This window comes from Nyctibius grandis, chromosome 7, assembly GCF_013368605.1.
Source record: "Nyctibius grandis isolate bNycGra1 chromosome 7, bNycGra1.pri, whole genome shotgun sequence".
NCBI lineage: Eukaryota > Metazoa > Chordata > Aves > Nyctibiiformes > Nyctibiidae > Nyctibius > Nyctibius grandis.
Genome location: NC_090664.1, coordinates 9,849,424 through 9,864,354, shown reverse-complemented (window position 1 = coordinate 9,864,354; position 14,931 = coordinate 9,849,424). Strand labels below are relative to the sequence as shown.

At 45.1% G+C, this 14,931-nt stretch overlaps 1 protein-coding gene across 2 annotated transcripts in view; it reads right to left on the bottom strand.

The window, feature by feature from the left end:
• CPNE4 (copine 4) overlaps window positions 1-13,882 on the bottom strand; it is a 257,825-nt gene extending 243,943 nt beyond the window's left edge. Inside the window, exon 1 of one of the 2 annotated variants that reach the window (XM_068404460.1) lies at window positions 13,795-13,882. The gene's annotated coding sequence lies outside the window, so the exon portion shown is untranslated. Of the gene's footprint in view, window positions 1-4,236; window positions 4,277-13,794 lie in introns of those variants that run through there. The other variant, XM_068404459.1, reaches the window with a different exon arrangement.
• Window positions 13,883-14,931: the final 1,049 nt, after the last annotated feature.

The following is a 14,931-nucleotide window of genomic DNA, read 5'->3' as shown; positions in this document are numbered from 1 at the left end:
TTCCACATGCACGAAATACTTAAACCTCACACCCTACAAGACAGAATTAATGAATAAAACCCTCTCAGCATCTTTGCCTCATGTTTCTTGTTCACAAGGTATCATGAAAAGATGGAATGGGGCTGATGCTGAAAATGAAAGGACTCCTGGGTACAGACTACTAAGTCAACAAAAATGCTGTCAGCAGTGGAACAAGAACTGTGTCTTATTCTCTTGTTCCCTTGAGATCACTGGGTTTGATTTTTAAGCATCTGCTTCTTTCTTGCAACAGGGAAACGTTCTGATCATCTCCTTTCTACTAATTTGGAAAGGAAAAGTCACCAAATCAGTGCCCTTGGACCTCATAGCCTTTCTCTGTGTACCTTTAATACCTGGTTGGTGACTAGTCCAGCACAGAGACAGGGCCAAGTGACAGCTGGAGAAACCTGTGTTGCTAAATCATTCTCACGCTCACAGCTTATTTAATATTTTCTGTTTAAGGTCTGTATGTCTCTTTGGAAACATATCTGGATGCTTGCAAGCATGAAATATGATCTAGGAAACCATTTAAAACAGGTATGGCCAGCCTTCCTAGTCCTAAGAGCCTCATACCAGCATCGTCATATAGCTCCAAGACATTTACCCAAGACACTTAAAGAGAAACCTCCGAGATCATTCAACAGGAAAGAGATGACAAGAACTCTCATGAGTCACACCTTGGTAACACAAGGGATTTCACTGTGGGAGCTGCCACAAGGGACCTTTTCAGACACTCACCATCTATATAACCTGAAATGTACAGGCAAATAGGTATTAACAGACAATTCAGGTACGACTTCCTGCAAGGAGCTCAGCAGCTCCATCCATCTCCACCCCTACCGACAGCTTTCAGCCCCTCTTCTCCAAAGCTGCTGTTGCTCATGGGTTGCTCTGCTGCAGGCATCCTGGCAACCCACTCAATGGCAGATTACGAACCAAACAAACCGAATGTGACTACCTTGCTCTTCACAAGGCTCACAAGACATTTTATACTGACAGCTAACACCTTACCTTTTCCACAGAGGTCATCTCCTGTGTTTTCCTCCCAACACATGTCTATTAAGAACATTTAACACCAATCCTTCACTTATTCATAAGCTTTTAGCTGCATACTAATTTTCTCTCCACTTCAACGCATGAGTGACTTGAACTTCTACCTTATTTTCCAACTGCAATTCCACTAGGTAGTTTCCATCTGCTTACGGTATCCATACTCAGTTAAAAAAACAAAAACTGCACAACATCCACACTACAAACATTCTTTGCTATCAGAGCCAGGGATAGGTCACATCAGAATCAGTTTAGAGAAACTGAATTTATGGTCTAACTTATATCATCACTAAGCCAAGGAAACCGCAATCAATAGAGACTACGTTTGACTGAAGTTTCTTGGCAACAACTGCATGAAAAATGTTAGGGCTGCTCTCTCCTTCGTTTTCTCACATCTTTCAGAAACCACCAGGCGCTGCCCCTTTTGCAGATTTTGTGCGTTCTGCTGGCAGCCTACACAGCAGTAATTTGTGAACATTGCTTGAGTGCAGCTCATATTTTGTCAGTGAAGTTAAGGAGATCAGCTACATTGCAAGTCACTTGCTGCATTCATCTTCCCTGATTCTCTTGAACTGCAGGAGAAATGGACCATTTCAAATTGATCAAACCCTCAACATTCTCTCTTCGCTATTTCATTCAACTCCAATTTAGCCTCTGGTCACAGATAAAAAACTGCACCCTTTGAAAAAATTAGTATCTGACAAGTCATGGATGGTCACTGGGAAATGGATACAACAGCATGAAAGAATTATTCACCTGCTAAATGGGTTGTTAAACATGACTACTTTCACAATAAAACGCCACCAAGGCATAAGTGCAACTAAGTAAATTAACTCTGGGTACTCACTAGAGAGAGTGATTATACAGTAACTATTTGCCCACAGTGAAATGCATTATATCTAAGAAGGTAATAAAATTTAAGTCATGTAAAAATCTGCTTTTTGCCAATTACGCTCCTAAAAGCATACAGAACACATTTGGCTTCATCATCATCACTTGTAAAAGTCATGCTTCATCTTATACTTATTCAGTACAGACTACGTTTAGCCTTTCTTAATACTATGTAGGTAGTATTTACGTAAGAAAACTGTCAGAACCAGATTTATTTTAGTAAAAGAAGGCCAAATATAGCTTAATAGGACAGGAAAGGAAACGAATACATTAACATCACAAGTAGCAAGGTATATAAATTAAAGATTCCTTTAAGGCAGGAAATAAGCACCTTCACTGTGAAACTACTTTCTGTGAACAGCAGTTAAACTGGTTAAACTTTGGTTCAAACCAAAGCCATTTCTATTGCAGACTAGAATAGCTAATTTTACAAACTCCCCCAGTCAACCCTCCTGAGAATCACTGCTAACCTTCAAACACGCCTCTTTGAGCAGTTAACTCCAAAAGGTTTCAAGGATGCTTGAAAAAAGTTTTTACTGAACTCCGAAACAACTGGTCTCCGATATTCTTGACTTTTTTGTTTTTTAAACAAACAAGGCAAATCCATCTACTTAAGCAGCAAATTCAACCCATAATTAGGTGAACACTTGGAAAGAACACTGCTGTAAGAAATTTCAACTGAACTCAAGAACCATTGTAAGTGGTTTTGCTACAGCAGGAAGTAAAGATCACAGATGGATGGAAGAAAGGCCTTCCCCATTCTCATTTATCACATTCTGATAAAAATGAGGATTTCAGAAAGTATACAGTCTTGACATCCACTCAGTTGTTTCCAAAGACAAAACTAACAGAAATTGTCCTGTAAAGACTACTGCAATTTAATTGCTCACAAAATGGATACTTCACACAAAAAAAACCCACCACAACAAAATAAAACAACAAACCACACAACACACCACACACCAAACAAAAAACCCACTCACAAACACCACCACTCTGGTGCGTAATATAATCCTTAACAACCCAATTACTTACACTTTACTGCAGAAGTAGTTAGAAGATTACTGATGTGCCAGCCACTTTGATAACACCCGCTGAATGCTTATACCACTATGTCTGAAGCTTTAAGTGGCATCTCTTAGATGAAGATATCACAGTCTGTCACTATTCATAAGAATTAGCAGGAAGTCACTCACATCACACTTTACGTACCTCTAGCAGCACAAGAGGGTTGGCACTTTTCAAAGATGTCAGACTAATACATGCACATAACAGCAAGTCATGGGGGCCACTTTTGTTGTCAAAATAAATAAATATCTAAATTGCAACAGCAAAAAGATCAAAGAGCATTAATAAATAGCCATTTCAGAAATTAGTACCATTACCTGTTGCACACTATCAGAAAACATAGTTCAAGAAGAAAAAAAAAAAAAAAAGAAAAAAACAACCCCAAACAAATGACACTATTTCCCCAATTCATTAACTCTTGTGATCTTATGTCAGAAACACACTGGCTTCCTTAATGTGCTGCATAGAGATCTACAATTTAAGAAGGCTTTGCCTCCTGTGTAAAAAGGATCAAACATATTTAAAAGTCTACTTTTTGGAAAATTTCATAAAAATAATGAAGGGTGTGGCTGAAATATCAGTTGCCCCCAAAACTTAATTAACTCTATCTCAAAAACCTCATGGTAGACACTCCCTGTTCTTAAAACTTCCAGATGATTGAAATCTCATTTCCTTCAGAAATTTTTTCCAGTTACATTACCGTTCGAGTGAGAAAGTTTTTCCCAGTGTTTCACCCGATTTTCCATTGCAGATAACAGATGTTCCAAGTCTGTAAACTTACCAATACCAAAAAAAGAAAAATTAAGTTTCTTTTCTGACATTCTATTTCTTCCTGACATACAAGACAGGAATAATTCCAGCATCAGTGAAAGCACTGTAAGTTTTGCTTTGCATTTCACAAGAGTCAGAACTTTACCTACTGTTTTTTCATTAAAATCCACTTGTAATTTTTTGATCATTCTACCCTTCTGGAAATAGCAAAAGTATCCTCTTCATAAAACCTGTTCTTATTTTTCCTTCTCTCCAATTTTACCTACTGTACCACCCTTTCCTAACTACCAAATAGCATATAATATAGCAGGCCAGTGTACTGGTTCTCACCCTCCTAATTGCTCCTTTACAACTCTTTTCAACATCTTGAGCTTCATCTTCCTCTATTTCTTTCAATGGCTTTTGGTTTTTTTAAAAAAAAAACAACGTTTTCCTTACCATAAGCAATCCATATCAGCACCACTTGTCACTGTCTAAGACCAGGCAAAGAGCCAATTATAAACCACGTTAGTGTCAGAAATAGATACAAAAACACACTGATGGGCAAAAGTCCAGCGCAGAGAAAGCTTAAGTTACAAGGCTTCTCCTGCAGGCATCCAGTTATTTTGAAAGTAGTTCAAATAACCTTGCATCTACTATTCACTGTGTGTCCTCCTGAGGGAATCGGCACAGCATAGCTCATACTGATTTCACACCTCAGCTTGGTGTGAATCCTCTTCCTAGGGGTTCAGCTGTCTGTGATCCAAGGCCTAGTTTTGACACAGCAGAACTGTGTAACCTTGGATGAAACTTCTCAGGAAACTGCCAGCTTGCAAGAACGCTGTGTGACAATACTTAGACTAGAGCCATGACAGATGAGAATGGTAAATTTGCAGCTAGACATAAGATCCTTGAAACATAGGTTGTTAATGGTTCAAGGACTCAAGAAAAAAACAAAAACCCATGAAAATCTATGAAAACCTGTAGTGGAAAAAAAAAGGGAGTCAGAATGTAGCAACTCAGCAACAGTGAGAATCAGTTCATCCAAGACGCACTAGAAGTCAGCCTTCCCAATACTGATGACTGCTAGGCCAGCAACGGTGCCAGGACAGGTGAGGCCACACCTGGAGTAGTGTGTCCAGTTCTGGGCTCCTCAGTACAAGAGCAACATGGACATACTGGAGAGAATCCAGCAAAAGGCTACAAGGATGATGAAGGGACTGGAACACCTCACGTAAGAGGAAAGGCTGAGAGAGCTGGGACTGTTCAGCCTGGAGAAGGCTCAAGGGGATCTTATCGATGTATACAAATACCTTGAAGGGAGGGCTCAAAGAGGACAGAGCCAGGCTCTCTCCAGTGGAGCCCAGCGACAGGACCAGAGGTGATGGGCACAAACTGAAATAGGAGGTTCCCCCTGAACAGGAAACACTTTTTCACTGTGAGGGTGACCAAGCACTGGCACAGGTTGCCCAGGGAAGTTGTGGAGTCTCCCTCCTGGGAGAAATTCAGAAACCATCTAAACACAGTCCTGGGCAATGGGCTTTGGGTGGCCTTGCTTGAGCAAAGGGGTTGGCCCAAATGACCTCCAGAGGCCCCTTCCAACCTCAGCTATTCTGTGATTCTGTGAACCAGATATCTTACCTGGAGGTGGTATGTCCATGCTTTGCCTGGTTGCTCACTAATCCTAGCAAACTACTACACATCACAGTCAGTAAATAACTAGATTAAAGTTATGCATATCTTGCTTTCATAGTCCCTTCATGCACCATAAAGGGTGAACAAAGTGACCAAGACAGAGCATTACAGCTAACTGCATTAGCTTTTGCCCATGGGGGCAGCTAACCGGATCTGGATCTATCTAACAGGATCTGTGCTGTTGACCAAGTACACTAAATAGTTCTTAGAATTCTACTGTTTTATTTCATCAGTGCATTCGTAAAAGTCTTTGTTCATAATAAGTTCCTGCAAACAAGACATTTTATCTTCATGTGCAAAAACTGGAATACCATCTCCCTTACCAGTCCATGACATTTAAGAATTATCACCTAAAGATTACTTTCTCCAACAAAATTCTCCTTGCAATCAATTTTATTCAATGTTACAGTTATTCTTCAAACTAGTTTGAGTTGATGGGGAAGCATTACATCAGCTTATTCAGGTCTGTGTTGTGGTATCTCTTCCTCGGGTCCATAGCTGAATATAATCCACCTATAGACAAGACTAGTAAAATTCCTCCCCGAAAAAGATTTTCTTGTATAATCAGTCAATTTCATATAATTCTTGGGACTTATAATAATTACAGAAGTGAGAAAATATTTAATTCAATACTAAGAGAGAATCTCATACAAACATTTGTTCAAACAGTTTTCTATGCCTTTTTGTATGTACTTTGTTCTACATCAGCCATTCATTACAAATTCATGTTCAGAGAGATGAGGGTTTAGTCTCTTGTTTCTAATTATAAGCTACATCTGACATTTTAAGCTGCAGTTACAAATGCATATGACAACCATCTATGTTGAAGCTTCATCTCCTAGCCCTTCAGCAGACACACACACACAACATATCTGATCTTGTGAAGAAAAAGTGACGTTCAAATATAGTTCACCGGTTTCCCCAATTCTGACTACTCTACAGTCCTACGGCAAATTCTTTCTTCTGGAAGATAAGATTGTGATGGATATGAAGAAGAAAGACTGATGCTGTCATTTTTCCCTGTAAGTTGCATGTGAGCTTTCATTATATCAAATCAAAGCTGACATAAGTATTCTCTTATGAAGAGCGGCTGAGGGAACTGGGGTTGTTTAGCCTGGAGAAAAGGAGGCTGAGGGGAAACCTTATCGCTCTCAACAACTACCTGAAAGGAGGTTGTAGCGAGGTGGGTATCGGTCTCTTCTCCCAAGTAACAAGTGACAGGACGAGAGTTAACGGCCTCAAGTTGCAGCAGGGGACTTTTAGATTGGATATTGGGAAAAATTTCTTCACTGAAAGAGTTATCAAGGATTGGAACAGGCTGCCCAGGGAAGTGGTTGAGACACCATCCCTAGATGTACTTAAAAGATGAGTAAATGTGATTCTTGGGGACATGGTTTAGTGATGGACTTAGTAGTGTTAGGTTAATGGTTGGACCTGATGATCTTAAAGGTCCTTTCCAACCAAAACGATTCTATGATTTATTTGGAATCTCTATCAAAGTTAGCACAGCTAACAATGGAAGTGAAATTAAAATTAAAGTTACTCAAGCAGCATTTAATCTAGATGAAAAGACAAAAAGGCTTTTCCTAAACTCAGAGAAAACTACACATGCCTTTAAAGTTTCTCCTTGCCTTTTCTATGCCTATGGCCATCTCCCACATGTACTGTCAGCGCCAACACATGGGAGCTTGACATACTATTTTATACATCTCCAAAATAACCAAAACCCAAGCTGTAGCACAGCAAAGCTGCTTCTGTTTGTTCCACACAAGCGAAGCTGAAGGCTCAGCCGAGACCATTATCACAAGCTTAAGACTGAAAGCCTTTCTGCAAGTTCAAAAAGAACACACCCAGGCAGTTTACAAGTTGCCTGCAAGGCCTCACAGGGAACTGGACCCTGCTTAAACCACCCTGACAGACAGGCTACTCCGATTTTCTATTTCCCCTTCCCTTACTCTTCTCCTCTCCTTCATCTATACGCTAATTCCACACAAGTAATTTAACAGATATCTCCCCCCCGCCATTTCTTTGATCACTATGCAAAGCTGAGCCTATCTGGCCAAACGTCTGGCCAGATCTCCAAGTCATTTTTAATCTTTCTCAGCGAACCTTCATGATCCCATAAAACTTTCACCATAAATTAATAGCCACGTAAAAGCATCTGCTTATATCTGTTACGAACCCGTGACGTACCAAGGCAATATTTACACCAGGAGTATACAAATGATGTGCAATTCCATCAAATGCAATGGTAACAGCAGCAGCAATTGGCATAAAACCAAATACGAAACAGCTGTCTACATTACTTAACACACTGTTTGCAGTGGGTTATTCATTTGTCCACATTTCCAAGGATTTTACTGGCATTGACATCAAAGAGCCAGTCACTTACAGCCCTCATGTAACTGTACAGATATTCTCTCACTGCAGATATTTTACATGATATTTTTTAATTCAACAATCCCATTCCACATGTATCAGAATATCCAGCTGCTTATTGACAGAATCATTCTAGATAGCAACTTACATACTAACAATCCCAGTCCTTCACTTTATGCTGAGCCACAGTGACAAGCATCACTAAAGACAACGATCTTGCCTGAATGCACTGCACAACGTGATGCAAGAGCAGAAATTCCCTGAAGTAAACAATCAAAAAAGAGTTAGAAGTAATTCCAAACACCACCCATGTCCAAGCTACACCCCACAGCCAAATGATTGGCTTTCGCCACCTGTGAGAAGGGTGTCTTCCCCTCTCCACAAGTACAGTGAATGTCTAATGTCTGTCTTGCTGCCTGACGACCGACAATCCATGTAACATTTAGTGATCCATTCACAGTAAATAATTTACTGGAGGAAATCACAGCAGGCAGTAGATTAAGAAAGCATGGATTAAGTGCACAGGTGTCATGTCAGAGCAGTTGCACTGCTTACAATCCTTCCCACCAAGAAAACTTCTCTTGCTTAGGGCACAGCTGCTTTCCATTTGTCTGCTGTTCAACTAAAGGGAATTTTCTTCTGTACTACCCCAGCTCTCCATAACAGCCACTTACAGACTTTGCTGATCCATGAATGACGCTCATTAGCAAATCAAATGCTGTAGGTACTCCCCCTGTGTCAACCATGCATCTATTGAAAATAAATGAGGAATCAAAGTCACATGGGTTGCTACAGCCAGAAATCACCGCTCTAGCCACAAACAGTCAGTCTGGCCAAGGATCCTCTTAGCACCCCATCGTGAGGTGCTTCTTCCACTCCCTTCAATCAGGCTACCAAAGAGGCTGGCAGCCGTTTCACTTCCAGCTTCGGAGGGCCTGGGCTGGGAAGGCTCGTGGTAAAATGATGTCAGGGAGGGGGGTGGACAAGCTAAGGGATGGACACGCTAAGGGATGGACACCAGTAAGGAGAGGAAACTCCTCCTGGCCACACAAGCTCCTCTACCTAACCAGGCCCACAATGAAAGGACTCTGCTGTCTCCTCTAACCTAGAGAGACCCTGTTGGCGGCGAGACACACACAGCTGCCGGAGCAGCGTTTCCCTCGCCCCACGCCCCTCTTCCAGCAGCTCGCCCACCAACGCAGAGGGCCCCTCCCCACGGGAACCAGGCAGGGCGCTCGGCCACCCCTCCCCAGGGCCCCGCAACAACAGGCTGCTTTGCACTGCGATGCACCGCAAAGTTCCTCTGCACGCAACTTCGAAGTGGATCACTTCGATTTCGTTTACACCGCCGTGCAGAGCACCCACACCGACTGCACGTAAGAGCGGCCGTGTTCTGGCTGACTTTACCTCGCTGCTGTCGGGGAGCTCAGGCCAACGTAACGCCGCCCGTCGCTGCGAACAGGGCAGCGCCCGGGCAGGTGATGTAGTTTACCCGAGGAACAGACGGGGTAACTGGGGATGGATTTCCCCGCTCCGGGATCCCCGGGGGCGCAGGGGGGAGCCGGGCGCGCCCCCGCCCAGCGGACCCGCCGCCGCCCTCCGCCGGTCCTCGGGCGCCCCCTGGCGGCTCCGCCCCGCTCCCGGCGGGGAACGGGGCCACCCCGCCCGCCCCGCCGCTGCCCCGCCGCTCGCTTCCCGCAGTCCCCGGAGGTGTCTCGGGCAGATTAATCAAATGAAGAGGCCGGCAGGCAGGGCGGGGGCCGGTACCGGGACTGCTGCCGTGTTTAGCGCTAGTCCCGCTCAGCAAATCAGTGTCACAGATTGCCACAAAAACGTTAATGCCGGGCAAACCCCATAGTTTCTGCAGGCCACGGGTGGAACTCCCGAGGCAGTTCACTTGGACGCACCCTTTGTGTAGTCATTTTCTTAAGGAAATTAATGGGAATTAGATCATTTAATGCATCAGTTTTCACCCAGTATTTAAGTATCAGAGAGAAAGGGAGAAGTCCCTGTAAGACTTCCCAGTGAAGCCTTAATTAAGCCACTTGTAGTACTAAGTTTCCATTCTTGTCCGAGAACATGTATGATCCCTGTCCCAATTCATTTTTGCAGTTGGGATGGTCTCCAAACACCTGCACTGAAATACATATCAAGTCCTGTACTCAGCGGTAGCAGACGGTAGGTACAGTATTTCCGCACGCTCACAGCTGTGATCCAGCAAAGCACTCGAGCTTATTCACCGAAACACTTGGGCGTGTGTCAGTTTTTAAGCATGCACGTAGCTCCCGTTATCTCCCTGTAGCTTTTTCTAGGGCACAAATGCCACTTTCAAACTTATCTTTCTTTGCGAATCCGGGCTGTTTAAGGACACGCACACCACCTCGAAGAATATGCCCCTAAACCAGAGCTAGAAGACAACTTCACAGCTGTGTAGCGTTTGCGGCATAAAAGGGCAAGCAGAAGCAAATTAACACAACTTCTTTTAGTTAATTTGCAGTCAGCACAAAAACTACAATTAGCTGACTAGTGGGAGACAACATGAGGGTCTTCAGCTACTCAAATCTGAGTTTACATAGAATAAACGCCTCTCACTGCCAACAGCTAACACCAGTGGTGCGCACAACCGAACCAGCAAAGGACACTTCAGTCCCAAGTGCAGACAAAAGCAGAGCTCCTCAGAGCAGCACACCTTGCTATGCAGAGGTTTTGCTGTCAGGCATCTTGTAAAAAAACTAAAACTATTTAGCCACTCTTTAAAATTGCATGTTGCAGTTTTTAAGAGCAAAAATGGACTTAAACTTTGAGTCACAAACACTAAAACCCCAAAGTTACCATTTTCACAGCAACCTCAGCACATCTCTTTGCAGGCATGTATTCGTCCTCAAGTTAGAACTTCCTGCTTGCTTAAAGTCACCTTTCCGATGAAGTACGCTACAGCGGATATTAAATTCTAGTTTGGATATTTACGTGAAGTGTTGCTGACTAATGGTTGCATCGGGAATTATAATGCTGACCGCTGGCTATCTCACACTCAAATTCCCCACTCTAACAATCCATTAACAGAATGTTGTTTTTGCATGGAGGGTACTAGATGATTTTTAAATATTAAAATAACAAACCTAGGAAAAGGGAAGCTATGACAGCATAATAAAATACCAATGCCTACCAAATACCATGTGCACAGAAAGACGTAGAAAGACATATAAGAGAAAAACACTTTTTAAACTTTGAACATTGCCAGCCAACCATTAGATGCAATAACCAGAAATATCTTTATTTTATAGCATAATTCAAACATAATCTATAGCAAACAAGGCAAACAATCCAGGTAGGTTTGCCAGTCTAGAGCTTCTTCCATCTGCCTTCAACTTCTTGCTCTTTCAGACTTCCTGAGTGACTTGGCAAGGCACTTAGTCTCTCCACATCCATGGTACTTTCCTATCCCACCTCTATGAAGATAAGTAACCAATTGTGATATATCAGCAACAGCTGCTGTATAAATATCTCCCGTAAAACAGCAATGGACACATAACACCACAACGCATACTCCATTAGCTTTTCTATGTACGGAGAGCTCCAAGCTTTGGCATGCTGCTAAGACGACAGTTTTTCTGTCCAAGGTACAAACATCCAATCTTCTGAGTAGAATTAGTTTGCCATGATTCATCTCGCTTCAGTATTTTACACTGAGGTACATTTAAGTACCCTATTTTAGAAAAATCTCTCCCCAAAGATTAGGAGATGGACACTTAGGCAGGATAGCTCAGCTACATGAACCTATAATGCTCTTCATACACGTATTAAGGATTTCTTTTTGAATGTTATTAACAGCTTTCCTGAATACTTTTAGTGATACACTATTTGTTTTCTATCGTCCTAGCCCAGGAAAGCTATTCAGCACACGCCTAAGTTTTTCCATAGGCTTATCCTTAGGGATATTAGGAATCCAAGCCTCCAATGTGGCCATGAGGTTAGCAATACCAACACACCTACCCACAGACACTGAATTTACACGCATATATTCATACCAGATCGTGGTCTTGGTCTGGGAACACCAGTACTGAAGCACCAAAGCTAACAGAGTAACACTGGTATGTCCTAGTTCAGAAACACTACCTGTTCTTTCATATCCAAACCCATTGCCCCAAACACAGCAAATACACCTGCCCCACTACATATTACTTTAAGGCTATTTTAAACTTTCCGGTGATGTGCATTTCAACTCCACAGACCACGATACAGCGCCTTTTTCTCACTCAAAGGACTAGACTTTTTGCCACTTGAAATTCCAAGGACCCAAGAACGAACTTGAGAAAAGCCGTCCCAAAGGAGTTTTCTCATCTGAATGTAGTTACAGCACAAAGAAAAAGTGCTGGGTTTTGTTTGTTCCACCCTCCCCAAGTCTGGTCCTATATTGCTGCTATTTGAAGTGCAAGAAAGTTTCCATTTTATTTTACTTACTTTCACACCTTAAGAAAAGCAATTTGACAGCAACATTTGCAGTTGCAGCAACAAGAAAAGTTCTACAAACAGCTGACTAGAATCCATGATCTGCTTACTGTCAGGTATTTTAGGAACACAGAAAAAATGGACCAGCAATAACTGAACAGTCAGCTCACATGTGTGGGAATTGCACCCTCCGAGCTGTTTTCTTTAACATTTCTGCACAATCATCCCAGAAAGCATACTCTTTAATGGGGATACTACGATTACATGCATGCCTGTAGATCTTTTATTACAGCTGGGTCCCTGGTTCTTAACAAGGGCTTCTGAGGCTCAGCTGCTACAGAAGCAATAAGGAATAAAACACGTTCAGGACAAAGAGAGTTGACCTTACCTGGCACTGCCACCGAAACACACAGAGCATTTCTAAATTTCAATCACCGTCTCCAACGGCTATCACCCGTTTCTCTGTTTAAATAACAGGTTTATTCTTTTTTAAGGCAGGTAAAACAGCCCTCCCGCTCCCTCGCACATCTCAAGTTGAGAGGGCTGACTTCTTAAAGTGGAGCACCGAAACTAATTTGACTTGGAGGTACTTCAGCTGGACCAGTGAATACAAGACCCAGATGCAAAGTTATCTAACTGAGCCCACACTGCACATCTACAGCCAGTTGTGTAACACACCTCAGGACGATTTTACAGGTCTTAATCAGGCAAAACTCCCCGCTGATTTCCACGAGGGAGCTCTAATCAATCAAAAGCTGCAAGAAGTGGATCCGGTCTTTTCCCTTTTAATGAAAAGGTTTATTTTGAGCTATGAGAATATCAGATTATATGAACCCGGCATGCCCGTAACTCTCGCTTTAGTGGCATAAGGAATTTATCCTGCGTTTAATCTACCAACCACGGAAATTAATCTCATCGACACTCTGTCTTTGGTAGTGTATAAAAAAAAAACACCACTAAACTGACACAAAATAGTTTCACAAATAACGGACCTGTTCTCCGGCTGCGACCTTCGTATGAGAGCTAAAAGAAAAGGTGGCACGGGCGGCGAGAGGCTCACGGCTCTCCGAGTAAACTACATCGCCTCTGGGCAAAGGGGGGAGACACGCGTCCCCGCTCGGGTCCTCCCTGAAGTTGCGCCGCTCCCCGCGGCAGCCGGGAGCTGCCGACCACGGCCGCTGGCGGGAAGAGAAGCCACCCGCAAGCGAGCGGCGGGGGCCGGCTCCCTCCCCGAGGCGGTGCCCGCGACCACGCCGAGACCGCGGCGGCAAGAGCCGGGCGGAGCGGCGGCGCCGAGGGAGGGAGGGAGGCGGGCGGGCTGCGAGGCGCCCGCTCCACGTGCGCCCCGCTCCGCTCCGCGCCCGCAGAGCCCGGCCGAAGCCTCGCGCCGTGACCGACACCAGCGGCCGGGGCGGCAAAGCCCCGCGCGCCCGTCCCGCCGCCTCCGCCGCGCCCGCTCCCCGAGTTCCCCTCAGGGGCGCCGCCCGCCCCTACCTGCCTGCCGGCGGCGGAAAGCCCCCTTCGCCCGCGCCGGGTCCCTCTCAGCGGCTGGCGGGAGGGCAGGAGCGCTGTCCCTCCGGCAGGGCGAGCCCCATGTGAAGAGGAGCGAAGGAGCCCGGCGGCTCCACCGCCGCTGCCGAGGGGAGGGGACGGAGGGAGGAGGCTTGGGGGGGGGAGGAGGCTTGGGGGGGGTGGGGCGGGCGCGCCTTGACGCGCCGGGCGCTCCCCCTGCTCGGAGCCGCCCCGGTCCCGGCGGTGCCGGAGCGGCGGAGCCCGCGGCAGCGCCCCTTGGAGGCTGCGGCGGGACGGAGCCTCCCTCTCCCGCCGAGCGCGGCGGTAGGAGCGTGAGGGCGCCCAGCCCCGCTCCCCCGGGCCGTGTTCGCCCGCGTCCCGCGGGGCTCGGGCAGGGCCGGAGACGCTCCGGGTCTCACTTCTGCACGTCTCTGCCCTCCCAGCCGGGAGCACCGAGTTCTTAGAATCACAGAATAGAATCGTCTTGGTTGGAGAGGACCTTTAAGATCATCGAGTTCACCCATTAACCTGGCACTGCCACGTCCACCACTAAACCCTGTCCCTCAGCACCACATCTACTCTTGCTGCTTCTCTGGGGCTGTTTTGGCTAACCTGATCACCAGCAGAGGAATCCCGCTTTACTTGCACTGCTGAGAAGCCATAAGCACAGGGTTAACTAAGTCCAACCAGTATGTCCAGTGAGCCTACTGGTTCAAGTTAAGCATTTGGTTAAATTCGGGCTATAACGTCCACAAGTGCTGGCAAGTGGTACAAATGCACCAGGGCTCACAGGCTGGGGAAGCAGCAGGAGAGAGCAGGCTTGGCTGGTTGCTGCTGAGGGGCCATTGCTCCTCCTAGCATCAGGGCTCTCACTGATGGTGCAATGCCTCTACAGATGTCCTAGCAGGGATAGGATGGCCCCAACTAAGCAGAAAAAGAGTTCGTACAGGTAAAACACAGCACAAGGACTTAGGATATCAGGATTCACTCTTTGACTTTGCCCACCCATGGCAGCCATTCAGTTCTCGATCTACCGAGCAGCTGTGGTGATGCCAAAGCATGTTCTTGTGAAAAGTCTGTCTAGCTTCCCAAAAATCCTCAGATTACACAGAGAATTGG